The 27,831-nt window shown below is 46.7% G+C and overlaps 1 non-coding gene across 1 annotated transcript; it reads right to left on the reverse strand.

Annotated features, from left to right (window-relative positions):
- Positions 1-6,764: 6,764 nt before the first annotated feature.
- LOC146195287 (U5 spliceosomal RNA) lies at positions 6,765-6,891 on the reverse strand. Its single transcript, XR_014706251.1, has one exon. It is a non-coding gene; the product is annotated as a U5 spliceosomal RNA (small nuclear RNA).
- Between the last annotated feature and the right edge of the window lie 20,940 nt (positions 6,892-27,831).

Consider the following 27,831-nt stretch of genomic DNA (forward strand, 5'->3'; position numbering starts at 1 on the left):
AGGGGTAGACACTAGTTTTCATTGACTTCTTTTATTTTGGATAATGCATGGTACAGAAAGACAAAGGTTATTTCTGAAAGGTAAGCATGAGTCACCAGATTCGAGTTTGTGTGTGGCTGATTAATATTATAGAGCATCTATTTTCAGTTTCAGACTAAGCTGCCAAATGGTGGTTGCAGCGTCAGGGGGAAGTAGACAGTGTCAGCCATACAAATATCATTTGAGTACAATACTGGAGTAAATCATAGGCACTGCACTGTTATAAAAGAAAAGAAGAGAAATCAGGAAAGACGTTCAACTTGGTTAAGTGTCTTCAGCTGAAAGCTGTTTGAGGAGGTCCAGGTTGAGTGGTCACTCCAGCTCTAGCACCCGGTCTTCTTTCGAGGTTCCTGCACACAGATAAAAATATGTTGCCTGAAGACACACTTCATGCTTAACCACAATGCGAGAAGTGCAATAGTTTAAGTGACAGAAGGAGAATCTGTGGCACAATAAGGGTCGGCTACCCAACAGTGCCAAGCAGTTGAGGACAACAGCCAAATGAGGAACACAAGAGCTCTGTATAAGACAATCAAAGATATCAACGGAAGCTTTTCTGCTAAGCTGGGCGTGATAAAGAACAAACGAGGCAGGGTCCTCACTGAAGCGTCAAACATAAAGAAGAGGTGGCGAGAATACACAGAACTGTACAAGGAAGACCCGGATGTGCAAACCCAACATAAAACGGTTGTGATCACTGATCTCGAGCCAGGCATCCTGAAGAGTGAAGTTTAATGGGCCTTAGCCAGGCTTGCTAAGACCAAAGCTAGCGCAATTGATGGCATTCCAGCTGAGTTGCTTCAAAACCTTAACCAAGGAGCTGTTAAAATTCTGTATAACATATGTCAGCAAATTTGGACAACTTTGCAGTGGCCACAGGATTGGAGGAGGTCATTTACATCCCCATTCCAAAGAAATGCAGTGCCAAAGCTTGTTCCAACTACTGCATGATCGCGCTTATTTCGCATGCTAGCAAGGTGATGTTGAAAATCCTCCAAGGTAGGTTGCGGCAGTATGTGGATCGGGAGCTTCCGGACGTGCAAGCTGGGTTTTGCAAGGGAAGAGGAACGAGAGACCAGATTGCAAACCTTCGCTGAATCATGGAAAAAGCAAGAAAGTTCCAGAAACACATCTACTTCTGCTTTCGTTTGACTGCGTAGATCATTGTGGCAAGCTCTCCAAGAGATAGGAGTTCCAATTCACCTCATCTGGCTCCTCAGAAACCTGTATGAAGGACAAGAGGCCACATTCAGAACTGAGCATAGTCTTACTGATGGGTTCCTGATTGAAAAAGGAGCGAGACAAGGCTGCATACTGTCGCCCTGCCTATTTAACCTATATGCTGAGATGAGGAAGGCCAGTCTGGACGAGTCTTCAGCTGGAGCGAATATTGCTGGAAAACTTATCAACAACCTTAGATATGCGGATGATACCACTTTAATGACAGAAAGTAAAGTGGAACTCAAGAGACTTCTGATGCGCGTACAAGAAGAGAGTGAGAAGTTTGGGCTTAAACTGAACATTAAAAAGACAAAGATCATGGCGTCTTGCCCTATCAAGTCCTGGAGCATCAAGGGACAAGAAGTGGAAGCCGTGACAGATTTTCTCTTCCTGGGCTCCAAGACCATCCTGCAATGTGACTGCAGCCATGAAATTGGGAGACGCCTGCTTTTGGGAAAGAGAGCCATGGCTATCCATGACCGCTAGTAAAGAGTAGAGACATCAGACTGTCAACCAAGATCCAACTCATGCTATGGTCTTTCCAGTTGTGATGTATGGATGCGAGAGTCGGACTGTGATGAAGGCTGACCGCCGAAGAATTGACGCATTGGAATTGTGGTGCTGGCGGAGACTCTTGAAAGTTCCTTGGACTGCCAGAAGATCAAATCAGTCGATATTGTCGACCATAAACCCTGACTGCTCATTGGAGGGTCAAATTCTAAAGTTACAGCTTAGCTACTTTGGTCATCTGATGAGAAGAGAGGAGTCGCTGGAGAAAGCTTTGATCTTGGGAAAGGTTGAGGGTTACCGGAGAAGGGGTAGGCAGCGAATGCGATGGTTAGATGGCATCCTCACAAGCCATCACAAGCGCAGCACACCGATACGGCTGTTCAGGTGAAAAAGGGCGAATGAAAACTTTGCACCTCATAATTTTCATGCACGTCACAGCTACTGCGTGATCGAGCTGAATGTATTAACCTAATGTCGGTGGGGACAGCTCATCAGCCATGCTGTTTTCCAGTGCCTGCAAAGGCATGTCTGCATGAACAAGAGTACATTGTTGACATTGCAATGAATAAAGAGTTAGTTCCAAGCTTGAAGAATTATTATTATTTAAAGAAAATCCTAATGTTCAGTATTCATATCGTGCACTGGACACTAAAAGATCTCATATGCTGATACTGAATGCATGTTCTGGGCAATCACAAGCGCAGCACACTGATATGGCTGTTCAGGTGTAAAAGGCCGAATGAAAACTTTCCACCTCATAATTTTCATGCACGTCACAGCTACTGCGTGATCGAGCTGAATGTATTAACCTATTGTCGGTGGGGACAGCTCATCAGCCATGCTGTTTTTCAGTACCTAAAAAGGCATGTCTGCATGAACAAGAGTACACTATTGGTATCCCAATGAATGGAGAGTTAAGAGCAATGCAAGCTTGAAAATTCCAAATGGTTCGCTCACCAGAAAAGATGGTAGGCACAACATCTGGCTTGAGTCGTTTCCTTCCTTTGAAGTAGGACCACTCAAACTGGTCTGCTGTGAAATGATCCTGCATAGGATTATGTGCAGAAGAAAACATGTACGAACACTGTTGACTAGATTTGTATTTAAAAAAGGTCGATGTGCAACAGGTGACGCACAGTGCAATCATGGTTCGTTTGTGGGGTTTAACGTCTCAAAGGGACTCAGGTTATGAGAGACGCGAGAGTGCAATCATGAATTCATGACAATTTTCTATGACCCCGCAATGGAAGTGTGCAAAGAATAGCAGTAATCATGCATTACCACATTCCGCGCAATTTTCCACCGTTCCCGCTGGCGAATTTACGATCAGAATTTTAACCGCAGCTTCGCGGTGACAATAACGGAGTACCCAGTGGCGAATGAACGGCAACAACCACACGCAACGGAACCGCAAGTAAGAAGATCGAGACATTAAAATTACGGAAAGGATGCAGTTTATACCTGTTAAAACCACAGCCGGCCAGAGAAAAAGCCAGCACATCAGATAGTTTTCGTGCAAGTTATGAATCGCGTTGTTTAGTTACTTTCAGATGTACATTAGCTTCGCGTTAAATTCTGCACTTCACTGTCTTTCGTGACCCGGCGATACCAGAGTGAAAACAGACTTACATTAGTGGAAGTTAGGGGGAAATATAAGGAAGGCCAGTAAAATATTTCATGGGAAGTAATAACGTGGTTCCCGAAACAATGAGGTGACAGTCAGTAAAAGCAGATGTAGCATTATATACCGCCAGCATATTATACTGCAAGAGCTGGTGTCTTACACCCAGAAAAAGAGCAGTTCTCAAGTGCACCGCGAGCAATTCGAGCGATGAAGTCGGCAGATGCGCAAGCAAATTAACGTTTCTAGGGATCGCCCAAAAGTTAATAAACAAAGCCACTTTACACAAAATAAGCGCAAAGGATGCATTCAGATGAAATGAAAAGAACTTACCTCGCATATTCGAGCTCCTTTCGGGGCTGTTTCACGCGGCCCATACATGGTAGAAGAACAAATGGTAGCGTAACTCCCATAGAAGCCTGCGTGTCGACTCTGAGCGAGGCTTTAGTTTCCCAGCGCCCCCTGCGAACTGTGAGGCACAACAAACACGTGACGTTGCTTGTGACGTCACAGTGACGTACTTTTGGCGGGGAATTTGATTGTCTTTTTACTTATGAACGAAAAACAAGGCCAACAACGACGGAGGCAGAACGATGCTCGGATAAGGCAGAAAAATGGACACCGTAACTGTTCAGCCAACTTTACTTGACATGGATTTCTACTGTCAAGTTTTACGTTAACTGAAATGTTACGGCATCTTTAACCACCTTATCATAGCATCGTTCTGCCTCCGTCGTCGTTAGCCTAGTCTTTCGTCGCGCGTCATGTAAACGCATTCTGGGGCTTATTTCTTCGGGCACGTTTGTGAACAAGGGCCTTCAAGTGAATTCGGCAAGCACATGGATAGAACCACATGGCTTGAGGCTTTTCACTAAGGGCATAAATGAGTGAAGCTGCGCTGCACAGAAAGCCAGGCTTTATTAATTCACGATTACTTACATAGACGCTTCACGACAATGAAATCTAAGTGTAGGAGAGCAACCACCGCTCATTCGTCACGGTCTTCATGAAATCCTCGTGATAACAAAATGACCTGAGCGTAGGTCTCCAAACGAGACGCGGTGAGATTATAAAGGGTAAAAGATCTTGCTAACAAACAAAGTATACATATCAGCGTCAAAGAACAACAAAAACTAACGAACGGAATAACTAACGCTAGCGCTAGAACGCCAACCTGTAAGAGCTTAGGTAAGCAATTCAAATTGGGATTGCTAGTATTTAGAAGTTAATGCGTCTGAGAAAAGAAAATATCTATGATATAGCTTCGCTCCAATAAATCTCGCCCTGTTCATGATTCCCATATTTTACTCGCGCTTCATTTGCCACTGAAAGGAGTCAATGTGAGGTTACAAATTTACAACTTAAGCATTTAACATGTTCATGAGAAAGATCCCATTGACAATAGGAACATCACTGTAATAACAGCTAAAGCACGTTCAGCGAACGTTGGTGCGGTAATACGACGCAGTAAGCAAAACACGCAGCAAGGGGAGCGGAACGGAAGGCTTTGAGCAATGCGACACGCTTCTTGGGGGCAATAAAATCTCACCTTCACCGCTCAATTAAAACATGCAGCGATACGCCGCTCATGCAGACGTGTATCCGTAAAACAAGCCACCACTTTTGCGACGTGCCTGGGAGGCCGAGCCGAGCCGCCGAGCTGTGACGCAGCATTGTCCCATCGTCCGGAAATGCGCACATGAAGCGGCAATCAGTTTCTCATCGAGCACAGACAGTCTTCGCCTTGCAGTAAAGCTCTACCAAAACCAGCAGAATGAAATACTGACTGTTTGTTACAGATAACCCACTCTGTACGCAGCACACAACGATGAACGTTGAACCGGGGCCGACGACACACCCATTACGCGGATGAAAAAAAGCTTATCTGAGCTTTGGGCAACTACGCAGCGGATAATAAGTGGCCGAGAGAGGACGTTAGAAACAAGTTAAAATATTATTAAAAACGTGACACGTTTTTTCTTACGCAAGAAACAAAAACTGCATTCATTCCTGAGCGCGAATATTATGTTTACTTTCTATTTCTTTGGAGTTCTGGCAGATCTTATTTTCTGTGCGTTAGTAATTTGCCTCACAGTTCGCAGGAGCCCTCATCATCGAGTTGATGCCGCTGGCAGTAGGCAGCTGCACGCGTTTTCTTCCGAGTTGCGCGACCAGTTGTACATTGACCTTGGCCCATACTTAAAAGCCACTGTAGTTGCCGACGTAGGACTAACCTTCCGCAGGGCACTGAATAAAACACTTTGCCGCTTTCGGTGCGGTTTGTGCAGTTTGGCGCACTGCACCCCGTCATATTTGAAGAGAACGTTCTGCACTGCACAGCCATGCCATTAGAGCGCACAAAAAAGGTGGGAACACACTGTAGAAACCGATGCGACGACAGCTGACGGCACTGCAAGCGGCGAGAAAAATGTTTCGCCTGTAAAGTTGGCTCCTCCTGTTGCGATTAGCAAGTTCCTCCTTCGAATGGAACGTTTGACGTCATCGCCAAGAGCGGCGCAGGGATGCCAGTCGCGCAACTCTGCTCCCTAGGGAGCATATACAGACGGAGCGCCTCTCGGCTCCACCGTCGAGGGGTCGAGGTACTACCGAGCAGACGACGCGGACGCGCCGGCATCTAAAAAACCCTTCAGTATTGTTTCTTCGTGTGCATAAAAAGTCACTAAATACAGGACTGTCAACAAGTAAATTGTGAAGATCGCCAGCCAATCTGAAGAGCTGCTACGAGGGATAACTGCGACACAAGCGAGTTTGTTCGCCCAACCACTGCTGCTGCCCGGTCGATCGCCAAACGTCTGCTCGCTCCGCTGCCGAATGTGCCGCTCAAATCGAGCTTATGTTCATTCTATTATAAGATGGCCTTCTCAGTACGCTGGTGATAAAATTCGAACCTTTATTACAGCGTCGGCCCGCTCCGAAGCGTGGTCCGCTGCCTCCGGTACGACACCGGCTAGGCCTAGCGACGACTAGGGCAAGCACGAATCGGTGGAGTTCGTCGCCCAGCGCGTCCGCGGGTGGTATCGTTGCCGAACGCTTCGTACGTGTGCAGGCATGCTGTTGTTGCACGAGTACAGTAGACAATCCTTCTGATAACATACATCGCTGTTTTGTCATTTCTTGTACGAGCGTGAATTCATGTGAAGTTGATCAAGCCAAGCAGTCTTCCATCTCTGTTACGCGGTGACAGCTGCTGTGGGCGGAGCTTGATGGAGCTCGCTCGCCGGACGCACGGTGCTCCATGTGTCCCGGCTGGCACTACGGCGGCAGATCGCATGCGGCGATCGCTGCGGCATGCCAGTCAAGCTTTCGCACATGAGTATCTAGCTTAAAGTCTAATTTTTGATTAACGAATTTGGCCTCACCCAAACGGGCAAGGCCTCACAAAAATTGGCCTATAGGCTCATTGGAGTGTCCCTCCCCACGGTAATCTTTAGTAAAAGGCGAAAGAAAAAAATTTTATTACACCGGAAGGTGACATGTCAAGTACAGCAGTACAAAACAGGCCCGTCAATACCATGGCACGGGATCAATACAATCATGTAAAAACATGAGAGGATGCTAGATGACAACAAGAGGACAACACCCTCCAAATCAAAAATTGGCTGCAAGCATGAATGTTAACAATGACACTCAAAAGAGCATATGATCACTTTGCACATACCCAGAAGTTACAACAGACAACAAAAGTGACCTAGCCATATAGGTTACACAACTACTAGTGTAGGTCCGAGCTGGCCGTTATGATACATCCAAAAGATCTTCAAACAGTTAAAAGCACTCTGTTTTTAGATACATGAAAATACCGTGTTGACCATTGGCGGAGGAACTCTTGTTCCCCCAAAACAAACAGCCGTTCCTCTAAATGAGCATGTATGATTGTGCGCAATTTGCGCAACCTGGGAAACATTGCTCTGTTTCGTCTTCTAGACCTCTCTGACACATTACGGAAGTGCCACAGTACATACATCACTGTATAGTACACCAAGTAATCAAATTTATTCCGCTGTCTCGGGGCATGTGTAGGAAACACACCGAAAACCTTCCCAACAAACTTCCACATAGTACAGGCGACTACACATTCTTTTATGGGATGATTATTAGTCTCTACTTGAGCACAGTTTATGCATTTGTTATTTGGCACCATGCCCCATCTATTCAGCCTGTCCCTGGTTGGCAAGATGCCCCACGAGTACTGCCAGTAGACATCTCTGACAGTCGATGGCAAGTCACGCGAAGAAACAGGTTTCCAATTGTGTGTTGGACTTGGCAAGGAGTTCAAAGGCGGGGCCGACATACACATGGTTTCACACAGCCTGGATACTGGTGCTGAGCGCCACAACACATTCGGAAGCGCTTCAAGTTGTGCGTACATACGTGCTGCTGCAGCATACTGGGGCGCCGGCACAACAGCTGTTGGTGCTAAGTTACCTAGACCTCGAGGCACTAGAGTGCGTTTGTATTGACCTAGCCAGTACAATAATAATACTCTTCCTTGATAAGATTCGTCATCTAGAAGGTCACAAGTGCACTTTGTACACAGAATTCTGCTAAAAGTGACTACGCAAGGTAGGCTCCAGCCTCCCTTTGCCTTCGGAAGACGGAGGGATGTTTGTGTTACGTACTGGGATTTCCCGAGCCAGAACCAAGAGAAGATGAGAGTGTTTACTGTGCGTACCGTTGATGACGGTGGTAGGGCCGGGGCCCTAATCACCACTTCTCACCCGCAAATGCCGCTAACCACCGTCCGGGACGACGCACTATACTAACCCTAAATTAGTAAAAGGCGAAAGATTAGTACGTGGATTTGAGGAGAGACCTGAGCAATACATCAACAACGTTTCGCTCGCCACCCTATTACAGCCGTGCCGCCTACAGGTGTTAGTTGTATGTCCATGCTATGATTAGAGTACTGCCTAACTGCTTCGTAAAATGATTTCCTAACAAAGCATAAGCACTATTATATCTAATAAGCTTCTTCTGTTAGCAAATATTTACAAGATATTGCATAAATTCGGACCTTAGGCTCAACGCATTTCTGGAAACGCACACATTTTATGGTCCATGCACTGTGCGCGGCAATCGCCATCTAGTGACGGTAGCTAGAGGTGCACGCCGAGACGGCGCGCTGCTAGCGCCACCGCTAGCTGGGCGCCGCGGCGCACACATGAAGCACGGCGGGTCGCGTCTCGAGGGAGAGCGCGCTGCCGCCGCGAATTAAGGCCGGCATAACCCGTGTCCGGTCCCCCCCCCCCCCCCCCCCCGAGAATAACCCAAAGACCCCAACCAACCAACCAACCCCACTGCTGCGTAAAACCCCTCTTTACTGCTGCGCCTCTGCTACCGCCGTTCACGCGCGAGGAAAACGCGCGCTCGCTCTTCGCTCCTGACATTTCACCCCTTATGGTTTATACAAAGACACCGTATTCAGCGTCTAAGATTTATCGTGTACGAGGAATAAAATATAGTAAGCACCGCACACGCGCGCACGCGCCTTTGCGCCGAGCACGGTCGAATGGAGAACTTTTGAACAGAAATAAATTTGGCTGTGGCTAATGGTCTTAAAGGTACGTCCGACGGACCCGGTGCGTTTTTCTTCGGGGTGCGACGGACGGATCCGGCAAATATTTGTCAGAGGTACGGAGGACGGACCCGGTCGGTGGGGTTCAAGTTTAACGTCCGACGAACCCTATGCATTTTTCTCCGGGACAGGCAAGGTAGATGGATGGAGATGGGCCTTTTGGACTTGGGATACGTCGGAAAAGCCAGATGTGTAGATTGTAGTGTTGTAGCATCCCTTTTTATTTTTATTTTTTTTTTTCTTTAGCCATCTTCGGAAGGACGCTAGCGTTGCTGTGTTGAAAATATAATGGTTACTTGGTAGCGATAGCCAAATGTAGCCAAATCGAAGTTGATACGAGGTGTGCGAGATCCAAGTAGTCCAAGCACGGTGGATCCAAGCATACGTGAAATGTGAAATTACGAGGAACAAATAGTGCCTGGAATGGGTGATAGACTACGTGATGGCATGATGATAGATTTACGTGAGTGCAAGCACGACCAGAGCGCAAGCGCATGTAATCGCGGTGTTGACGGCCAGCCCGAGGCCCGCACGCCCGCTCATTTGGTCCTCGTTATAATGTGGATTATCGTCTACGACGATAGTTATGTAGTTTTGATTCTTCAAAGTTTCCTCACTTCAATCTTGCGATGAGATGCGTCACGTAACGCGTCGCTTTCTGCTTGTATTGAGGTTTATATATGCTTTGCGGTGCTGCAAGTTCTACATACATACAAGCGGCGCTGAGAAAGCTGGGTACCGCCGATGTGTCTCTAGCCCAAGCATCGCGTCATCCTTGTTTGTTGTGCGAATGGAGGTGTACGCGCCGGGTTCTGCTTTCCGTGAGATGCTATGATGTCCATGCTACGTCGTATCGAAAGTGCTGTGTGAGACTAAGAGAGTGCCGTGATGATGTGATGCATGCGCCGATGTCCGCACAGACGACAGCCTGTACATTTATGATCACCGATGTTCCGAGTGCATTCCAGTGTTTATTAGGTGCAGTGGTAAGTCCAAAACGTGGCGTAAAGAGATCCACACGCTCAGACTGCACTACAGAGCTCAAAACTCGGAAAATGTGGTGTTTCAACAAAGTACCCCCATTGTTTACATTAGTGCGTTTTGAAGCCTCGAAAAAAAAAATTAAAAGCAATATTTTAACCTAGCCTTGCACAAAGTTGTTGGGAATGCACATGATACAGTTTTTGCATGTTGGAGTAGACAGAAAAATAAGTGCCCAGCCCACACTGTCGAGATATTACAGGTGAAATGGTTCAGGCTTCTGGGAAATATTAGCTGCCTGGCACAGCATCTTCCTAAATGTTCAGGCTTTGTACTATTGTTGAAGGCCACTTTATCATTAATAAACGAACGAATATGGTTTATGTGGTAATGGCTAGTGCTTTTTCAATGTATTATGTTCTTTTTGTTAGTTTTTACCTTAATTTCTTTTGCTTTTTGGTGCTAGAGAAACACGAATGGTTCACTTTTAAACTTCTCAGTCCAAAGCTGAACATGAATATCTACCATGCATATGACAGCTGAAATGCAGGGCCAGTATTCCGCATTGTTATCGAAGTGTCGCTATCTCACGTAACCTCGAGTCATCTGATTGGTTGAAACGCTGGAACCGGGCGGTGCCACTACGGAACCTGAAGAGGTAGCAAATACATGTTCCGGCGTTTCCATCAATCAGGTGACTCGAGGTCGGGGAGATAGCGACGCAAACTTGGAATACGGGCCCTGGAAAGGTTGACATGCATAGCATGTGCGTACACACTGCAACATCTGAGCGACGCGACGCGTTCAGCTACTTGACCCAGTGTCGTGATATTTAATCCTAGTGATGGCAGCCGCACTTTGGTGGAGGCTAAATGCGCGCATTTGTTTCCTGCGAGATGTCAACGCAAAGTACAAAGTCCAGGCAGTCAATTTATCTAGAGCTCTCCACTGCAGTATTCTTCATAGCTACATATGTCACTTTAGAATGTGAAACCCTACATACCACATGTAGGATGTGTTGCTTTGTTAGATTTTGTAACCTCTCATCTATGTTGCGCAACATTTGGCTAATTGTAGTTCTCAAACAGTTGTTGAAGATGAAACCAAAGCAGTTCTCGGCACGGTCTCCCGCTTGGATTGATTTGCTAACTGCAGTTCTTTGAAACTTGCATCACTGCTAGACAGTTCAAATAGCAGGCAGTTGACTTACAGGAATGATGTGGATCATGCACTTCAGTTGACAAATAGAATGTAATGGTCCCCTCCATGCATGCACCAGTGCCCTAGATAAATATATAATCGGGTGTGTGATCGTGAAACATATCAAGGTTCTACAGAAAGCCATGTGGAGCCAGTGTGATATTCTTCATGAAGACTAAAATAACATTGTACAACAGCTCCTGTCCTTTGCAGAAAAATTTGGTCATTTTGTGTGTGATTAACTGACCATAAATAGCATTTTAATCAGAGTGATATATAATATCTGGTTTAGCATCCTAAAACAACTGTGAGGGACACAACAGTTAAGGGTTCCTGTATTATTTCGACCAAGTGGGGTTCTTTTACATGCACTGACACAGCACAGTGCATGACAACCTATTATTTTGCCTCTATTGAAATGCCGCTGCTGTGGCTGCAATCAAATCTGCATCCATGGGTTCAGCAGCCAAGCACTATAACTACCGAGCCAGCACAACGGGGTCAAGTAATAAAATGCACGCCATTACATTTCCTTCTGGTCTGTGGTTTCCTTTACAGAACTAATGTATACAAGAAAAAGCAAATAGCAAATAGCTTTTTATTGCACATTATATTCACACGTCAGTAAACATTTTCTAGGAAGAAATTTCTCATAATATTTGCATGGAAACAATGAATTTCTTACAAAAACAAAACAATGCACTCACTGCACTCCAATTGTTAATGGGCAAGTTGCATTTATGCTACTATACCACTGCACTTCTCACCAAAAAAAAACCACAAGCCCCATCTGCTTTGGCCAATCATTTGATGAAACTAAGAGAGACAGATGTTGCACACCACAGACTGGTCGCCTCGCAACATATCTGCATTCGTTGGATTTCAATTTCATGCCTTTCCACTTAGCTTCAACTGTTGCCAGCATTACTAGTCGCCCATCTTTTGTGAAATATTTTTTACGGTGTTCAGATCGGCATCCTTGTTAACGGTGGTCTCGGGCATTCTCGATGCTATCATTTGCACATCTTTCTCACCTGAAAGAATGAAGAAAATGACAAGCCTTGAGAAGACAAAAAATTAGGCAGGCACCTAATCTCCACCTGTAAGGGTATGATGGACCAGTGTTAATGGCTCTTGTCTGCAGATCCCGCTCTGGATTCCCATTCATTTACATGCCCTTTGCTACAAACTTAATCACTAATTCCTTAATTCATGTCTCTGTTATCTCACACTTACTCATTAGCATATGGTAGCAGGCTGCCCTGTTATGCGATAGACAACCTGGCGTTGACCTTTGTAAGCCTCGCTTTAGCCACACTGTACAAGCATGCCTCCATGGCCTAGGAGTAACCTTTTTTACTCAATGCTGAAGCGTCCCGGAACATATATTATAACTTTGTAAGCTCGAGTTAATAGCTCCTGCCATGTCGTGTGGCCTTGTGAAAATTGGCTCGTGGTACTTTTGGCTTGTGCGCAGGGTCTGTATGTTAATCATGGTGGCTAATAAGCATAAAAAAGACATTTTTGCACAAACATTGGTGGCAAATCGTCAAGTGGTGCACTGCAGATTCTGAAATGTATACCTATATGCATGCAAGGGAGGCATTATCTCATAGCATAATCACGAGTTCTGTCGGTACCTGCAGTTACATGGCACTCAAATGTCCATTAAAGGACCACCTCAGACAATGGTTGTTGTTACCACAAGACCTGTTCTAACAGCGTGCTGGCACCATTCCATTGAGCGATGGACATATATATGCATACCTTAGATAGCTCATGATTATGGGTCGTGTTTATTTCTATGACTGCCAAGGAGTTCTTGTCGTCAGAAGCCCTGGACTTTATGAAAGCGGGACAGCTGTCTTGAAAGGTGATGAAAAGAAATAACCAGGTTACCTTACCACAATGCTAAATTACAGAGGGTGAATATGCTGAATGAAGGTACCAAGAAGCTTGTACAAAGAAATTTGAAAGCAAAATGGCAGGATTTTTGAAACATTGAAATAAACAACAAACTAAACTTTGTCGAACCTGTCATCGAGGAATGGAAATCATGCAGTCATCAAAAACACATCATGGAGTACATTTTAGGTCATGTTCACAAAAGACACTCCCACACCTGACACGCAGCTTCATACTTATGAAAGATGACAAACCAATATGCAAGGAAAGTGGATATGAACTAACAATAAACCATATCTTACATGTGTGCCAGACTCGAGAAAATAAAAGGAAAACATTTTGTACAATTTTGCAACATCCTTTTCCATCCCGGCATGATCCTAGGAGAGACTGCACTAGTCCAAATACTCTGCATTTTTGGTTTCCTAAAATGAAGCAATGTTCCTGAACAAGCCACATCCTAAAGAACACAAGTCATTACACACAAAATAAATACATTCAACCTTATTCTTGGTGCATGGCAGCATTAGTCGCTTATGCACCATAAAAATCAACACAACACTTATAAGCTTTCGGTCTGGTGTGGTCCTTATTCACATGACAGCGCTGTCATGCGGGTCTAATGTCCCAGCGATCGGAAAGTAACCTTTTCCAAATGCTATCATAAATTTAAAAGCTGTGAAGGCGATTCTACAGATATCTAAAGACTCGCAGGTGTTTGGTTTTGGCTAGGGTGCTCAAGTGTTTTATCAGTGTCCACCTGCTTTGTTTGTTGGAAAGCCTGTAGTGAAAGTGTTAAAGAGAAGACATTTTTGAACAGTGCGTTTCTGAAGGCGTTGCTTTACATTACGGGGCCCACAAAGCAGCTGAATGTCAAACGCCGCCTAGGTAGGTTTTCTAGCAAGACAGCGGTGTAGCGTGAAAAATCGCTCCGCCGGGCCAGCGCTGACCGCGGGCTTGAAAGGCGAACTGTTCGAACTTTTAGCTACTGACCACATCTGAAACACTGAGTTGTGCATGGTTAAGGCAGAATTTTTCCACTGAGCACTGGTAGCTATCGATTTCGCGCCCTATATTATCAAACTCCGTCCTCTCTTCGATCACTGATACTTCCACAGCGGAGCATTTATGCTCATCAGGGCTGGCCAGCCGTGGGAACACGGATGCGTGGTTGTAGCAACGATCGCTTGCATGACACTCTGTGCACAATTCCAAGAATCAGCATCTGCAACGAAACGTGCAGCAAGCATTTTCTACCGTGTACCGAAGTCCGGCGACGCATGCATATCTCCCGCGCTCGTTTCAAAGCTGCGGCCGTTCAGTCGGCTCACGCTAACCTCGAGCATGCGGGCGTTTAAATTACATGTGCGCAAACTTCAACGACGAAAAAGAGATGCAGGCTGAGTACGTGTCTAGACTTCCCCTAAATACCAAAAAACATTGCTGTTTGTAGGGAAGTGGATCATATCGCGCTTCTGGCTTTCCGGTTGTGCACTCGTGTATTGCGGGGAAGTGGATCTTCGCCTCGACGAGTCAACGTGCAGCTTGCCGCTGTATCAGCGTAAGCCATCTAGTAGATTCGGCATGTCTTTTTCCACGGCTCTGAGGTAGAATCTAAAGGAAGGATTTAACTAGAAACATCCTATTTCTGTCTGCATGTGAGGAACGAGCATAATGGCATTTGACGCACAGGACGCGTATACACACTTAATTTGTACGGCCGAATGTTCTGCACGGCGAGCTGAGTGTGTTCTGCCGGTGCTCGATCTTCGGAGGTCGATGCAGGATCTAAGACAGCGTAAATGCTAGGAACAGCTCGCTTGCATTACGGGCAGATCAAGGTGATAGTTTAGTTCGAAGCGAAAACTCGTGAATGTGCGCGTCTGGGTGCCAGCTGGCGGAGTGGTGCAGTACGTCGCATCGCTTGCAGATATATGCGTAACAAGCGATGCTTGCCGTGCACAATCCTGAGTGAAGAGCGTGATCTATGTTAGAGTGGATGAACTTTTCGTAGCACCTCATCGGGAGTCGCGGCTAACTGATATCATTGCGTAGCAAGCGGAATGCGAACATACGCGTTCGACGTGCATATAGCCATGAGCCTGTATATCGACGTCTGCCGTATTTTTGCGAGAATCGAATGGGTACGTCGGACGTAAGTACCTTTAGACACTTCGAATAAATTTATCAGGCTATGCAGTGTTCCTTCGAAAGCTGTAAACAGATGTAGCGCGACCTGACGTGAGTGCATGGCAAACTGTTGGCTAGAGATTCTGTCGAACGCTTCTGTTCTTATTTAGAGCAAAAGAGGCACCGACGAAAATTCATGGCGCGTCTCAGATTCAGAGTAAGGAACAAAATTTACGCATATAGTTAAAATTGCCATTGTCTAGTGGAGTGAGTTGTTGTTCTAGCTTCGTTCAAAGCAAATCAGTCGGTTGAAAGACAGAATATGTATATGTAGTCTCGCGACTGATGCACGTAGGTACGTATATAACAGACGTAGTCGGTTCAATACATAAGCAACAACTTTTAATCTAGGAAATGGTCATGAACAGTTATGCCTCATTGAAAAGAGCGGCAAACAATAAAAAAATTGTCCTTAAAGTTATACATTGTACTACATATTCATCAATTCATCAAAACGTGACCTGCGGCTAGAAAGTTCAGTCTCAATCTTCCTGGCCGCTTTGTTCATATAGGAAGCTGGCCTATAATTCCTCTCTGTCACTTTCTTGGCATAATTGACAAGAAGGATTCTGATAAATTTTTCAGATATCAAAGAAGCGGACCTTATAGGCTGTTAATTCCTTCAGGGCAACTCAGCAATGGTGAATTCTCAATTGCGCTGCTTGAATCAGGATTTGAAGTACTTCGAGAGTATTTGTGTGTGATAGATGCACAATTTTCTTTTTTTTTTAAGAAAACCTTGTCCAATAGGGCAATAAACACTGGTTTCGGATAATGCAGTACACTAGACTTCTTGTCCTCTTGGAAGAGTGTACATGGGGCTGCTTCTCTCGCTAGTTTCAAGAAAGATAGCGCAGCGTCACACCCGAGGTCACTGATTAACTTATCAATGTATCCATCGACGTAAGCTAAACCGGAATATGTGACAGTAATGGGATGGCAGGAGGTGCTAGGCTTCATTTCCTCGGTTACTGATTGTGGCCGAGCAGAAATGATTTCTTCGGCATCGACGAAAACTGCCTTGATTTTGCTCCAAGGTGAAACGTCCATCTTGATAATGTGGTCAATTGTTGCTGTTACGGCTTTAGCATCTAGCATGTCGTTTTCTCCGCACATTAGCCTTACTTCCCCTAAGAGAGCCTCAATGAGGCCACTATTGAGTTTCCTGGTGAGGACGGAGCCGACACCTTTCCCCAGGAGGTATTCTACCACTTGTACACTAGACTCGTGATGAACAGCATTTCTTAAAATGTTTCTTCGGTGAAATTTTCCTTCTTTAACGCTTTAGAAAGTTTCTTGGATGCTTTCGATATAGCAAGTGAACTCGTTTGTCAGCCACTGCAATCGAGCATCACCAGCTGCGTCATTTATTAGCCTCTTTTTACCGCTTCCAGCACAAGTGGTGTCATGAATATCAAACCATTCCTTTATTGTTTTCATAATAAGCATAATATCATGTAAAATTTCATTAAAACAGCATGCATTTATTTACAAAATAAAATAATGTTTAAATACAACACATTTGCTAATATATAAAATATAATAACATTGAAAACTCAACCTTACAGTATTTACTTTGACTGTTATACAAATATTTTATGTCATGCGAGCATTATGCAACTTACATGACATTTTTATGAAATTATTTTCATCTTCGGTGATATATATGGATGGTTTCGCATCTAGCGCTGAAAGACAGTTTTGCTGTTGCAGACGAGTTGCTGTAATGTTAGCCGAAGAAGCTTCGATGTGATCACTGTTCATTGTTTTTTTTTTTTTTTTTTGCTATTCTTGTACAGGCTTGAGAAAAATCCATAATAAAGGGACAAAAGTAGCTACCATGCCGCAATGCATGACATATGCTTGTCGAACGTTTGCTGAGCGAATGTTTTTGTATAAAAACTCGCTTCACATCTGTAGTACGCTGACGACATGCCGCTGCAGTATCTGCCTTCCGTGTTCTTTCATTTCGGAGCTGCACTCACCGCGAAACAAGCGAGCGACAGCGCGAAATCATGCAAAAGCCACCCGCAGCCGCTGAAGCAGATGTGGAGCGAACAGTGAGCAGGTCGCGCCCCTTGCGGCGGCGGAGAGCGTAACTCAAGGAGAAAAGTTCCCATTGTTCCCGCGGCGATTGGGAAGGCCGTAAGAAAGAAAGCGCGCTCTCCCTCGATGATGATGATGATGATAAACTCTTTATTTACTCCCAAAACAGGGTAACCAGCCGAAAGACTGGTTACTTAGAGAAGGTCAGCAGGGATCCCTTGAGACTCTGCGGCCTCCAATGCGCGCTCTCCCTCGAGACCGGCCGTGCATGTAGGCTCCCTAGCCGCCGTCCCGAATGTTCTCACTGCGCCGCCGCCGACGGTTTCTCTCGGGGTGCTATCGCGCACTGTCTTGTTTCATTTCGGTCGCCTAGACAGCGGCTCTTCGGTGTGCGCGCAGCGGATGTCTCGCTCGCGGTGGTCATTTGACGCCTTCCATCACCATTTGGGCCTCGAAGAGGGGATCCGAGCACCGGTTGAAAGGGAAATAAAGAGGGAAAAAGAGAAAGCAGATTGTTTCCTGTTTTGCAAATCGTTTTATACAAAGGGGAGAAAGCATTGCTTTTCTCCATCTCTGGTTCTCGAAATCTTGTTAATACTCACTGTGAAAGTGTCGAAACGCCAGAGAAGAAATCTTCCGATTATACCCCTGACAAAAACAAAAATTATTGCCTGCTTTGTATTCATTCATACAGTCCTTATACATTCAAGCTCGGGGGGTCTCGGACCCCTCTTAAATATTACTGGGGGGTCTCAGACTCCCCGAGACCCCCCTGACTTCTTTAAGCTCTGTGTGCGCTGCGCTTAGGGCGAATCAGCGCCTTCGCAATTAAACCCGCCATCCCCGTTGCTGCCGTGGCGCAAAAAAATCACACACACACACACACACACACACACACACACACACACACACACACACACACACACACACACACACACACACACACACACACACACACACACACACACACACACACACACACACACACACACACACACACACACACACACACACACACACACACACACACACACACACACACACACACACACACACACACACACACACACACACACACACACACACACACACACACACACACACACACACACACACACACACACACACACACACACACACACACACACACACACACACACACACACACACACACACACACACACACACACACACACACACACACACACACACACACACACACACACACACACACACACACACACACACACACACACACACACACACACACACACACACACACACACACACACACACACACACACACACACACACACACACACACACACACACACACACACACACACACACACACACACACACACACACACACACACACACACACACACACACACACACACACACACACACACACACACACACACACACACACACACACACACACACACTTATATATACACAGAGTCTTGAATATTTGGGGGCTGGGATTTAAAAAATTCCTATGCAAAATCTACTACCCCATTCGAGCTGAAATAACGTTCACAAAGTAGCAAAATATAGTCTACGTTATCTGATAAGTGATTCAACATCGGTACTTGCCTAGATTTTCCAAAATCGAAAAAAAGAAAAGCAACTGTTCTCCGTGGCGTGCATAATCTATTTTGACATGGTGCGTTATCTGTCGGGCAGCGAGGCAAGCGCACCAACGGCCGGGATGGGGTGTAGGGAAAAGCGCAGCGTGCCTACACAGCGCCAAGCGGCGCTGCCTCCGAAATCAGTTCGCGCGTGCGAATGTTCTGAAGCGTAAGCTTCGCTTGTGCGTAGAAATAGTTTGTTTTATGCATGGAGAGTATTTCAGCACGTTATCAGCCGATTACTGTTGGAATTACCTGGCGAAGAACGCTGCATTTGCTTCCTTATCCGTGGCCTCGACAGCGCGCGGCGTACAAAAATGGCAATGTACAAAAAAGACTAATATTCAACATTGCTCAAATCTCAGGTCTATTCCTAGCGCATGCAAGGAGGACGACAATGTGACTGACTGGAAGTGTGTTTTCAAATGCAGATTCTTTTGACAGCGCGCATTTCTAGTTGCTTCAAGCACTTTCACTTAAGAACAATATTATCGGCAACTATAGACCAACACCGTGCTTACAAACAAAGGGGGCGCTCGCGGCGTACATAAATTGTGTTTTGTTTGTTACTTCTGACTCCGACCCTTACTCTGACTTGACCCGGCGACCGCTGGGCACCAAACGACCACCCCCTTCTGTCACTACAAGGTAGTTGAATTCCGGCTGAGCTTGCCACGCAAGTCGAGGGCATCCTTTGCGACCGGAACAGCTACCCCCACTCACTCTAAGGGTGTCTGGGAGTGTGCGCACCGTTAAGGGCGCATCGTTAATAATACCCCCTAATTATTAACGGGTGACAATTAATCTGGCGTCCGCGACAGGACGTTTGGTGCACTCAAGCTTAGAGGACGGAGAACGAGTTAGAAGAGTTTACGAAGAGGTCGTAAACTGTGTAGCAGCAGAGCGATAGCGAGAGGTTGTGCCGCGCGGAAGCGTTTAGGCGAGGTTCGCTAAGCAGTCTTTAGGTTACACCCCGACGGTTCGCGCTTCAGATATGAATCTGAAAGAGTTGATTGAGACTGGCACCCAGCTGGGGTTGTCCGGTGCCGAACTGCGCAAATGGGTTAGCCAGAGAGAAAAAGAAGAAAGAGAGAGAGAAGAAAAGGAACGAGAGCGGGCTCGAAAGGAAGCCGAGGAAGAAAGAGAGAAGGCTCGGAAGGAGCGTGAAGAGGAATTTCAGCGAGAAAAGGAATTACTTACTATGAAACTTCAGCTCCAAAACTCAGGGAACAACAACGGTTTAACTGAAGTGCATAGCTCCAGTGAAGGACATAGCAGCTTGCGGATAGACGCAAGTAAATTGATTCCGAAATACGACGAGAGAAGAGACGATCTCGACGCGTTCCTCTTGCGTTTCGAAAGGATCGCCATAAATGCCAATTGGACAGACGGTGAATGTGCTACCATCTTGAGCACTTGCCTTAGCGGCGAAGCATTAAGTGTGTTTGGAAGACTTCCTCCTGAGGATGCAGGCAGCTATAACAAAGTGAAAGCTGCATTACTTAAAAGGTTTAGATTTACGACGGATGGGTTTCGTGAGAAGTTCAGGACTGGAAAACCTATGGACGGTGAAACAGCAACACAGTATGTTGCGCGACTGAGTCATTATTTCGACCGCTGGACTGAACTCTCAAAAATTAAACTAGAGTATGGCGCACTTCGCGAACTCCTAATTAAGGAGCAATTCCTGTCACCCTGGTCTGTCGCTTTATTTAAAAGAAAGAAAAGCGAATAACCTGAACGAAATGATGGATCTCGCAGACCAGTATTTGGAAGCCCAGGGAGGCGAAAATTTGAGCAGGATTGTAAATTTTGAAACCCCTCGAAAGCCCGAATTCCGACAGACACAACCTATTGTAGTCACCCCCGAGGTGCTGTCTCTGCGGACAACTAGGCCACATCGCACCTCAGGAGGAAACCGAAAAGAAAGCGACAACACGGGAAATAAAGTCAGCAATGCCTAGGCCGTCATTGATGCAGGTAGCCCAAGTGTTTGTCCTACTTATGGGGGCGTTACTTGGGATATTTCACCTTCAGCGGAAGGAATACCGGTGCCCAGGAAAGAACACTATTACAGTGATTCTTTTTGTTGGTCTGTGCGCATTGGCACAAGTTCCCGTGTATCCGTCGGCGCTACTGGTTGTAGGGGCAATTATCGGCGCACATTGGTTGTGTGATTTGCAAGAGGATAAGTCCTGCCTCTGGGAATTTTCAGTAGCCCGATCGGGGAACATAGAAGCGTCTCGAATGCGAGAGCCTAGAGGGAAGGCAGAATCTCTGGCGGACAGAAGCGTGTCACGCACTGATCGCGGGTTAGAATTACGCTCGGAAATTTAGGTTTGTGCGCTTCGCATTTGAAGAGCTGTGTGTTGTTGATTCTTATGTGTATCTGACGACAGTGTGGGGCTATGTTTGTGAACATCATGGCATTGATGCATGAATTTTGTAATGTGTTATTGCGGTTTGTGAAATTTGCGCAATGTGTGTGATGTGGACATTTGCCCCGTATATTTGTGAGCGCATGCATGTGCGCGCGATGTTCGTGGTTGTTGTGAATATTGTGGGACAATATTCTTTAAGGGAGGGGCAGTGTCACGAAATCGGCGCCCATTTTCATCAAGCCGGTACGGCGCGAGGCCCGCACGGCGTCGCGTGGAAGGCATGGAGAGAAAAGCCCCTTCCCCGCGCGGGAGAGCGCGTAGCTTTGTACGCGTTGCGTCACCCTCTTTCCCATTGCCCGGGGAGGACGGTGGTTCATCGGCCAGGAATGTGCCAGGCCTTTCGAGAACTTACTATGGGACCTGGCCAATGACGACGCGCGGCTCGACGGGAGGAGAAGAGGGAGCTATAACCAGCGAAGCCATGTGTGTGTGCGCGCTAGCTTTGGCGCGTGTTAACAAACAGACGCTGCGCGCCCTATTTAAAGCGACCGCGCCGCTTGTTGAGGCAGTCAGTCAGTCAGCCAGTCAGTCAGTTCGTCAAGTGTTTTGCGACGTGCTCGCCTGTGTTTCGGCTGGACTCCCGGGGATCACCCGCTGCTGGCAAGCCCACGGACTTTCAAGGGAGCGGCGCTCGTCTCGTATGGCGGCCACATCGTGACTCTTGAGGCGTCGGATTGCAACAGTGCCCGGTGAACAATTTGGTGTTTATGTAACTCTCTCGTGTTTGATCTGTTGTAAAGCCTCTCTGTTATTGAATCATACTGTAGTTGCATGCTTAGCGTTTGTATTCTGTGAACCTCTCGTCTGTGTATTTCAAGTGATCTTGTGTATTCCTCTATATCGTCTCTTGCTGTACATAAATTGTGTTTTGTTTGTTACTTCTGACTCTCATTTATTTCTCTTTGCTCTCTAGGAAAGACGCATGAGTGCAGATCGCTTGCAGCGAAATTTGCACGATCTGCTGATGTTTTTGAATATACCTGGAATTTTTTTATTCGAATGCGCGTCATTTATTTGCTTATTTTACACGCCTCATAGTCGATTCCACTTTGGGACATTAAACTCCATGCTCTATATATACTTAAATACCCTGCTCGACCAGAGCTAGGTTGTATGTGGATATTTAATTCGTACGTTCGTCAGGATCTTACGGCCTTCAAAAAGAAAATTTTAGACTATGAGGAAATAACGCTGCGGGTCTGCCCGGATCATAACCATGTTACTAAAGAACCGGTGATAAAGAATCACTCAATACTCGCGAAAGTACAAACAAAGAAAAGCTACTTACAATTAAGTCCGAGGGCCTGTTATATCTGCAATATCGTGCTGGAGTGACTGCTCAAGGTTATTGCAGTTACCTTCGCAGCAGCTTTTGTGTCGTTTTCTCTGTAAATATATGCACGGGCAATACTACAGGTGACTGGAACTAGTGCAGCTTCCCTGCGGGATCATACGCACACGGAATATCGCGTCTAAACTTCTTATGACTTGATAGTATATTAAAACGGGCACGAGCTGCAGGCGTTCATTGTTATTGTGCTCTTCGTCGTGCCACCGAAAAGTAATCACGACAATTAAGGGTTGCAAACGAACTCATCTAGTTGCAATGCAGAAGTGCAACGCACGTTAGCTGCGAAGATAATTCGTCACCGAAGTCTCGCGCTCAACGCCGCTGCCCTTCGCTCTCATCTTTATCCGGCCGCAAGAAACATGTTAAAACAAGTGCTATTTTATGTTTTTTGTCCCTCGGCGCAATCAACCGCACCACAGCTTGCAGAAATATAGGGACTTATACCCGAAAACGCCGCAAGCGCCGCGCATACAATGCAGACGGTTCTGGCTCTTGCCTACACCACGAAAGTCACTGCTGTTGCCAGCGCCGCCGCATCTCCACTGACGTCACGGACTGACGCTTGTCGATAGGGTACCAGTGTCCTATCCCTGATAAACGGGCAAGAGCAGAGGCCGAAACGCCAGGAAAAGCTGCCGTCTATGAGGGCCAACATTCCCCAAACGCCACTTCAACTTGAGCAAGTGGTGCAACACTCAGCAGGAAGTAGTTGCCGTATTTACGCGGGACCCAAGCATCGCAGGGTGGCGCTGCGGGCGCTAAAGATAGAGGGGCTTTAGAGGGCGCCAGTGAACAGCGCCCTTTCCGGCCAACGCCATGTAATCGGTCGGGCAGAGTGAATGGCTCGCCTGTAGACTTTCGTGTCTTTGCAGACTCTGCACTCGGTTGGTGGTGGTGGTGAAAACATTTATTATAATACATAGAGGTATATAGACTAGGTGGGATGCCTAGACAGGCACTCCATTGGCGTTTGCCGCAGTCCGGGCGCGCTGCGTTAAGACCTTTTGGGTCTCTAGGGTGCAGCAGCGGGACAGGGTCGCCTCCCAGTTCTCTCGGGTGGGGTTGGGGATAGGGGCAAAGATGGGTTTTTCTGGCAGGCCCACACCATGTGGTATCCCCACAGTGCGAGCACAGCCCGTCGAATTGCGGATCAAAATGTTTCAGAGTAGCCGGGCACAACATTGTATTGGTGAGCAGGCGCAGGAGCACCCGTTCGTTAGCCAATTCCCCAGCCCTTCGCACGGGGTGGAAGAGTTTGGTGCGTAGATCTGTAATATTCACGTATTTTTTTAATTTGTAAACTGGGCTGAAATCAAAATCCTGGTCAGCGTCGGGTCCCGTGGGAAATGCCCGGAGAGAAAGCGCGCGGGCGGCGGCGTCGGCTGCCTCATTCCCTTGGAGACCTTGGTGACCTGGAGCCTAAACGAGAGATCGGTACGCGGGATCCGAATCTCGACTGCAATTTTGATATATGCGGTAAGCTAGGGGAGCAGTCCACCCTTGCTGGACGTTCCGACACTCCCCTCGCGAGTCGGTTATGATGTATTTGGAGGAGGAGTCAGAGGCTGCGAGGGCGATGGCAACCTCTTCTGCGTGTGTGGTGACTGGGCCTTGAACGTAAGGCCATCTACTGTTTTGCCCTTGTGGATGACCGCGGCTGTGTACCAACCCCTAGGGTTTGGGCCGGAGACGTCCACATAGGGGGGGGGGGGGGGGGGGTGAACTTTTTGCAGGTCTCCAATACAGCGCCCCTCGTAGCCTTGTCGCGCTGAGGTGTACGTTAAACATTACAAAACTAAACGAACATGTTCACTCAATTGTATCCTTGCTTGCAGGTCATTTTATATATCCTGTCTTGGAGCTTCAGTGTCTGCTTTCTAAAGAAGAAACAATTTGCGTCTGAGCATGAGTTGCAAGGCAGCATATCCTTGTTCTCTTTTGTTAGTTTTGCTCCTTATGTCGTGGGTTCGAAATGAACCAAGCGGCCCGTCTCTGTTATGTGACATGTTTCTTTGCAGCTAGCATGGACATGCCCAGAGAAGAGCCAGCTTGCGATTTCCCGTGCTAAGTGTACCTGCAAGGCAGGAATTCAGGGGCGCTGCAAGCATGTTGCTGCTGTGTGCTGTTTCATAAACTCCCACGAAGATGAGTCCTGCACAAGCCAGGCACAACAATGGGGCAAACCCAGCGGCAAAACTCCGAAGCCCTCTATAGAGAGCATAATATAATAAAAATGAATAATAAAAATGAAATCCTTGCCTCAAATCCCACGTCGTACACGATGTGGTAGACTTAGCCTTCACGATAACAGCGTTGTCTTCTACAATCTGCTCAACAGAATGCACATGTCTGACTAACAGCTCTCCCTTTTTTGACGTTTGCGCTGCGAAAATAGCCACCGCTGTCGGCTATTTTCTGAAAACCCTATCGAAGCGTGTACATTGCTGCACACTCTCTTCAAACACTACTTCGTCCAAGCGCGAGTTTGAAAAGTAGAAGCAGGAGCGCGCGCGCAAAGCGAGTAGACTGCGGTCAGGGCGCGCGCGCGCGCGCAAGCAGCTTTCAACAACGCGAGCTGCTTCCGCATGCAGAAGGCGCAAAGACACGAAAGTCGACAGGCAAGCTGTTGCGACAGCCAGCAACAGAACAATACACTTCCCCACATTTCGAGCGTCGCGGAACCACTCCAGCCATGTTTTAAACTCAGCTGTGACACCTGTTTGCATGCCTGCGAAGCCACGGCGGCGGGCCGGCGCGAGCCCTCACAAAGAGAGGTAAAGCGAGTGATGCGAGCAGTACACGAAGCCACCAGAACACGTTCGGTCAAGCGCCGCATCAGCGCCGAGCCCAACCAATGCTTCAAAATTTTGCCGCTTGCGGAGGAGCGCGAGCTGCAGTCGCGCAGCCAAACTTGAGGTTGGGTTCCCGAGTACGTCTGTACGTCTCCGGTGAACGTAATACGTCTCCGACAAGCTAAATCTCTCTATTGCCATCTGAAACGTACGACGACTCAGAACAAGTAGCAGTGGATGTGAAAAACTGATGATAGGCTTGCGATAAAAAATAAACCAGACCTAACTAATAGATGTATCATTATTTATTGTTTGTAAAAAAGACAAATGAGAAATGTGAAATCGCGGCAAGTTATTTAATAAAAGATTGTTTTTAATAGCGAAGAGACTCAAATTTTTATTAGAGCAGATTGTTTTGCCCGTGCAAGCAGTAAACTTGACTGCCAAAATAGCTACCTGAACAGCAAAGGACCCAGGAAATGAAAACAGAAGAAAAAATGAATACTGCATTGAAAAAACGACATACATGACTGCTGTGCGCGCAGCTTCCACAGCGACTTCATCCGCACATCATAATAAAAAAACGATTAATTTACTGTGGCAAGCTATCACAGTGATAGAAAGCACACCATGATGCAAGGAAGCATAAGCGTATATGGCGTATAGAGACCCATTAGCTTAATCAGGAGCTTTCTAAAGCAATAGGTTTGTAAAAAAAAAAAAAAGTGTGAAAGGAAAGCTGCAGATGTTTTAGATTACAGCAAAGCTATTAATCCATACCAGAGGCCTGTGGTAGTTAACCGCATTTCTCTGTTATGATAAACCCACACACAAAACGTGCAAGCAGCCGCTCACCCCTCCTATTCAAGGTCGCGTCACAAAGTAGTGGGATAACGAAATGCAAAATGCCCACGTACTATATATGATTAAAGTGCCCGTGAAACACCCCAGGTGACCTGAATAATCTGGAGCCGTCCACTACAGCCTCCCTCGTAAATTAAGTTGCTTCGGGACCACAAGCCAAATAATACGTGTGAGCGTACGCGGAAGTTAACCGCGTGTATTCATAAACCGAACCTAGCAATCGTGTCGATAATGGAGCTGAAATCGTGGCCTGAGCTTATTAAAAAATAATAGTCGTAAAAAAGGAAGGAAAAGAGTTCCTGGCAGCGGCAATTGCTATGCCCGAGCTGCGGCTGGAGGGAAAGAAAAGGGAACTGTACAACATAACGAGGGGAATCATAAATGGGAGGGATGGCAAGAAAGGTAAGGGGGGAGCTTTGTACAAGTTCCTTTTGCTGGCGTGCAGGTGTGCAAGCACTGTCCAAAAACAGGTGCGCGCGAGCTGCCACGGCAATTATTTAAGCTGTCACTCCTCGTCCTGCCACAAAAGTTCGCCCCACACACGCTACGTAAAAGTGAGGTAGGGGCAAAGTGAACCGGTTCCCCAGCTGAACGCTTTTGTGCAATCCCACCCTGCAACCTCACAAACACCTGCCTTTCCGGTAAAAAGACGTCGCAACTTTAGGACAGGTCCTTTGTCGTAAGCTATGCCGTTTTCCCAGGCATGAGGTTGCCGGTTAAGTCACCCTTGCAACTTGCCTGATCAGGTTTGTTTCACCACTGACCCCTTCCTTCTCACGCGACGTCCATTGTCCCGTCCCACTAGGCTGAAAGAAACCTGCTTTTCCTTCCAAGGCGATTCTTGACCGCGCAGCTGCGTCCAAAGAATCTTAGGACGGAGGCCTGGCAGTTACGACTTCCGTGGCTTTGTTCCAGCACCTTCTGCTGGTGCTAAAGATGTTTTTCCACATTCCACAAGGATCACTATTCATGGTTTCAGTATATGTGAACAGGGGGCCCGAAAAGAACAACTAATAAAATGATGCACTTAGCAGGGCCCAAGCAGAATTTTAGTTCGATGATTTTCGAGGCGGGTGCCTGTATGCTTTGAAAAATCTCCATTTACGCAGACCGTCGCGTGTTCGTGCTGTTTTGAATCGGGTTTTCCGATATTCGTGCGCGTTCTGCAAACTGCATCTGTTTTATAGAGATACTTTGCGGATCCTTGTTGGCGTACATGCCACTTGCTACTCGCTTATTAACTAATCCCTCAGTTTTTGCCTTCGTTATCTCAAACATGGACTCGTGCAAGTTGCCTCATTATATGAAATACCACCATACCTCCCTGTAACCAAACCGGATATGCGCATGCGTGGTCTAGCTGTAACGTGTATAACTCGATATTGAAATGTCCCGGTTGTTTTCGATTTCTACCTCACTCTCCCATCTCGAATGAAAAGC

The sequence above is a fragment of the Amblyomma maculatum genome, chromosome 3 (assembly GCF_055883805.1).
Source record: "Amblyomma maculatum isolate TAMU_Amacu chromosome 3, ASM5588380v1, whole genome shotgun sequence".
Taxonomy (NCBI): Eukaryota; Metazoa; Arthropoda; class Arachnida; order Ixodida; family Ixodidae; genus Amblyomma; species Amblyomma maculatum.